General features: G+C 43.8%; 1 long non-coding RNA gene across 1 annotated transcript; it reads right to left on the reverse strand.

Moving 5' to 3' along the window:
- Positions 1-885: 885 nt before the first annotated feature.
- Positions 886-2,474, reverse strand: LOC310854111. The gene is made up of 3 exons (XR_014568860.1): positions 1,599-2,474; positions 986-1,556; positions 886-953 (listed from the first exon to the last, which is right to left on the reverse strand). It is a non-coding gene; the product is annotated as an uncharacterized lncRNA (long non-coding RNA).
- Positions 2,475-5,980: the final 3,506 nt, after the last annotated feature.

Here is a 5,980-nt window from a genome sequence, read left to right on the forward strand (position 1 = left end):
GAGTGACGTCAGGACTTCGGTAGCAACCAGGCTACACAGGAAACGGCATACATGGAGTTAGCACTGTTCCTGCAGTGGCTAGATATATTTTTTACATGTAGAAGCGAAGGGAAGCTGGCTCCCTCCTGAAATCATTATTTTTATGAATATTATTTTCATAAATAGTAAATGCATAAAATAGTTATTAAAGTTATTTATCTAAAGGCCTTTATCCAAATGTACAGAAACGCACCCCCTTTTGTATCGACGCATTTCTACTGCACGTCAAGAGACGACCACAGTTTGATACTGTTGTACTGGGAGCTGACCAGTACAAGCACAGTCTGACACACACACACACACACACACGCATGCATGCATGCATGCGCGCACACACACACACACACACACACACACGCACGCACGCACACGCGTTGAGCCGTAGAGGTATGAATTGCACAATAAGATGTGTATATGGTGAAGAATGTATTCTATTCTCGTGTAAAAACACATTGTGGCTTTTCGTACTGTCCACAGCCAGGGCCCAATCACCACCGTGGATATATGGGTGGGCCACGTACATGCATATTAAGAGCAGTAAGAGCGTTTATTTTAATGATCAATCCATTGATTGATTGTGTTCCAGCTTGGATCAATAGAACTAATATAGTATAAAGGATCACTACATTTTCAACCGTATCTTCATATAATTGCTCATGATAAAATGGTAACTGAAATAAAGCCTCAAGCTGGCGCGCTCCATGTTACTGTAGGTCTACAGTAGCGTTCTCAAATTCTGCCCGAACCTGACCCTATCCTATCCGACCGACCCAACGTTTTTGGGCCAGGCCAAAAATGTATGTTAATCAGTCTGGACCGGGCCAAGCCTCTTAATCTCCAGGCCCGCTGAGAACTCCACCTATAGGAGCCAGATTAGATGAGAACTCAATTATAGGAGCCAGATTAGATGAAAACTCCACCTATAGGAGCCAGATTAGATGAGAACTCCACCTATGGGAGCCAGATTAGATGCCAGGCCTGACTCCCCCATGCTCCAACTAAACTCCTGAAGATGGCAACGGTCTTCTATTTTCTCCTGGACAGACGCCACATCATCATCATCATTAAAATGTCAAGTATGAAGTTATTTTGGGGACAGAGTGGCATTTCGGGTGCGGTTAGGGTAGGGTTAGTAATGCAGGCGAGTCGGAAAAGGGGGGCTTCGGGATGTTGATGTGTAACCCATTCATGTCATATTACGGTATGTAAACACTGAACTCTTTCCCTCATAATGGAAAGTATTCTCTCAAATTTTCCTCTAGACACATACTGTATCTTAGGCAGAAAGACGTCCTTGTTTGCGTACCGTATTGTGCAGGTCATATCGTACCGTAATATAACTAAATGAATGTAAGGTTCTATAATTCAGGGGAGCCTCCTTGGATGAAATAGTAATTTACAGGCAAATCCTCTTTAACAGAATCATCTGTGTCTCAGAGGAGGGCTGTGGACAGTTCAGAAACCTGTCTACTCACTCTGTGTCTCAGAGCAGGGCTGTGGACAGTTCAGAAACCTGTCTACTCACTGTCTCAGAGGAGGGCTGTGGACAGTTCAGAAACCTGTCTACTCACTGTCTCAGAGGAGGGCTGTGGACAGTTCAGAAACCTGTCTACTCACTGTGTCTCAGAGGAGGGCTGTGGACAGTTCAGAGACCTGTCTACTCACTCTGTGTCTCAGAGGAGGTCTTTGGACAGTTTAGAGACCTGTCTACTCACTGTGTCTCAGAGGAGGGCTGTGGACAGTTCAGAAACCTATACCTACCATTGACATCATAGTCAGGCAGGCAAGACTTAACAGTTTTTGTTAATGCAAGAACAACGTCTTCCATTATAGCACACTGACTTTGCAGGACTAGAAAGCCTGCAGTTTATTAGCTTGGATTCCTCATCGATGACGTCACTGTAGGCAGGTTTCTGAACTGTTCCACAGGCCACAGCCCTCCTCTGAGACGTGGACGTCACGGAAATGGTGCCATCTTATAATGAGCATTAGTGAGGACAATATGAAGATAAGATATAATAGTATTATGCGCATCGGTGAGGACCAATATCAATATATGGTTGGAACATCTCCTTTTAAGTTCTTATTGATTGCTTATATCACAATGACAATTCATTTGAATTCACGTCAAGGTTTTCAATAAGAACAAAAATATATATCATGACATTTTATACAGTATGTTGTATATATTTTATATATTGGTGTCATTTTATCAGTCAAATCTTATTGTTTCGGGCCGCAGGTTGAGCATCGCCATTCGCCACCATGATCACACAGCTCTGATTGGTTTCCTATCTTTTTACTGATTGTTGGTTGGCTATAGTTTACTGATTGGTTCTATATCGCTGTATTGATGGTGACATAATATATGAATGAAATTAAGGCCCTGTTGTCTGTATTAAAGTGCCCTTATATTAATAAAAACAAATGTTTGTATGAAATGGTTTCCAGTTGTACATGCTTTCATTCTTGCATCAACTCTGAACGATAAATCCTTTTTGTTTGCATTGTATAAAATGTCCTATAGCTCGTTCCTGAAAGAGGCTTTTCTGAGTATGCTCTTTAAAGGACCAATCCACCACTCTTCATACAATTGGTCGACACTAATGTTCATGAAAAAAATGCCACAATTCTTTTCTACTCGGTCTGTGACTCATAGGTCAGATACCCGTTTTAAACAAGATTTAATAAAAATATATATATTTAGATTGTTAATTATCGTGAGAACGATGGCTTCCATTTTCACTGGTGGACGGGTTTCTATGAGACACAAACTGAGTACAAAATTGTGCTATTTTATCATTAACATTAGTGAGGATGTAAGGTTGAAAAGTGGTGAAGTGGTCCTTTAACACACTTTTATTTTCGTGTGTGCGTGCATGCGTGTGTGCGTGCGCGCCATTGTCAGGTTGAACGTTCCTCAGTCACATTCTAAACATCCCTGCAGCTCAGCTTTCACAATAAAAGCATCACAGTTCATTACCGTAAACACGTCAGAACAAAAGCACCTGCTGACCTGACAGGAATATTAACAGCGTGTGTGTGTGTGTGTGTGTGTGTGTGTGTGTGTGTGTGTGTGTGTGTGTGTGTGGTATATTAAGTATCATAGTATATCTGTTCTCTGCTGTCGGGAAGAAACCACTTAACTCCAAAATGTATTTTTAGGAAATGAAGCAAAACAAAGCAATACTGCCTCATCAAAGTTAGTGAGTGACTTTATATATTGTCAATTGCTTCCATGAGAGGGGGAGAGGTGGTGGAGTTAGTTGCTTTAGCAGACCGTGTGAGGGTCCAATGGAGTTAAGAGACCTGTACGTGCCCGTCGCTGTCGGCCACTGGCCTACTTGGGAACGATGCAACTTGCGAACCCAATGATATATAGGTTGTCATAGCACCCGTTTTTACTGTCAGCCGGTGTCCCACATGGAGAACCGTGGGTCCGACCGACTCGATACCGGGCACTGCACTCCCTGTGGGGGTGTGGAACGCGTGTGTCGAATGTGAAGTCGGTGGGTCAAACGGTTCTCGAGTTACGTGCATTACAACCGTACACACACACACGCACGCACACACGCACGCACTCAGACAAAGATGTGGCCCATTTATAGTAGGATATTTTCGAAACAACACACAGACATAAAGGGTGTTCAATAGCACTGATTTACGGTATGTAAAAATAAATCAAAAACCTCAAAAATGGAGGTCACACACACACACACACACACATGCACACACACACATGCATGCACAAACACACGCACAGTCGCACACACACACACACACACACACACACACATACACACACAGCATGTGGAGAGGTCATCTTCACAGCTGGCCGGGCTGCTGTTAATAATCCGGTCAGGACAGTAGGCACTTTTATTTTGATGTTTTGATGGTGCTTTATGGTGATGAATTGTGATGCTTTTATTGTGAAAGCTGAGCTTCAGGGATGTTCAGAATGTGACTGAGGAACGTCCAACCTGACAATGGCACGCACGCACGCAAACACACACACACACACACACACACACACACACACACACACACACACACACACACACACACACACACACACACACACACACACACACACACACACACACACACACACACACTTCAGTCTTAACCACTTGAACCCCCACCAGTGGTTCCCAAACCTTTTCATGTCATGGACCCCCAAATTGACACTAATTAGCCCGTGGACCCCCATTTGAAGAGATATGCCAGGGACACCCATAAGAGATGATTTTTACGGTTCTACCAGTGATTCTCAACCTGTTTAATTTCAAGGACCCCCAGTTTGACATGCATTAGTCTACGGACCCCCCATTTAATGGCATTTCTATCTCTGGGACCCCCAATTGATATTGTAAAATCAATGTTAATTTAACTCTGAGAGTGTACAAATGGAAGTACAGGTGAGAGGTCACACAGCTGCCAGGGTGCATATCTGTGGTCCGGCGACCTAACCTAACAAGTCCGACACATAATAGTCCGACACCCAGCTACCCCAAAACCCTAACCTAACTAACCTACTAACCTACTAACCTACTAACCTAATCCTAACCGTAGGTGGAAGCCACGTGGTGAGTCCAAACCGACCATATGTCGGAGCCATGCATGCCACGCAGCCACGGGCGAGTCTTAACCGGCCACGAGAGCGGGCCCTGTTTTATGACTGGTTTGAATGGTTTATTAGTTTTTTTTTCTGATAGTCTGCGAAGACAATTCAGTACACCTCTCCTTTACGACGCGCTGAGCTTTGACTATACGCACCTCTTCTTGTTCAGTCCGTGGAGCGAGGGGAACTCGCCGGCTACACCATATCCTGCGTTCTGCTGACCAGGCCCACGCACTGCAGGTGTTTCTGTTCCCGCCTTAGAGTATATAAATAATAATAGAGACATTATTATATGCATTGAGTTGCTCACCCGGCTGCAGCACATGAGGCGTTCTTCCTGGTTGGAAACAGTGCATTCTTGGGATTGCTTATGGGCCATAATAGGTGAACACGTTGGGCCGTTGACTATCAATGCGCGCGTTCACATGAAACATGTGTCATGGGCCCATGAATACATAGTGAATACATACTGTAGTGCCTGGCCCATTGTGAAATACCACTTTCGGCCACTATGTCTTTTCCCCCTCAGGGTTTCCTCTCTGTGACGTCTCTATTATATTTATACTCTTACGGTTCCCTCGTCGAGAAACGGACGGAAATACTAAAAAGGGAAATGAAATTAAAGTACCTCAAAATGTTTGTTGAGTACTTGAGTAAAAGTATTAAGTTACTTTCACCAAGTGTGTCCTGGAGTTCAGATTGTTATTTCTTTTGTTTCATGGCAACTGTTTTACAGCTTTGTGGAAACGGTTTAGCACAGCATGACTGTTACTGTATCAAATCACATGCACATGCCCACGCACACATGACTGTGACTGTATCAAATCACATGCACACGCACACATGACTTACTGTATCAAATCACATGCACACACACACATGACTGTTACTGTATCAAATCACATGCACACGCACATATGACTGTTACTGTATCAAATCACATGCACACGCACATATGACTGTTACTGTATCAAATCACATGCACACGCACGCACTGAAACCCCAGACACACAGGGCGTTATTTAACACCTCTATACCACTAACAACCACTAATGAACCGGTGTGTGTTTTATTTTTACAGTGTGCTGTTTTTACATCCATATTATTCCACAGAACAGGAGTTTCTATTATTCCACATAACAGGAGTTTCTAGGAAAACACACGCGCACACGCGCACACGCACACACACACACACACACACACACACACACACACACACACACACACACACACACACACACACACACACACACACACACACACACACACACACACACACACACACACACGTCTTATAATGAAAGGCAGACTGAAGCCATC

Source organism: Protomyctophum parallelum, assembly GCF_964188405.1.
Source record: "Protomyctophum parallelum genome assembly, chromosome: 23".
Lineage (NCBI taxonomy): Eukaryota > Metazoa > Chordata > Actinopteri > Myctophiformes > Myctophidae > Protomyctophum > Protomyctophum parallelum.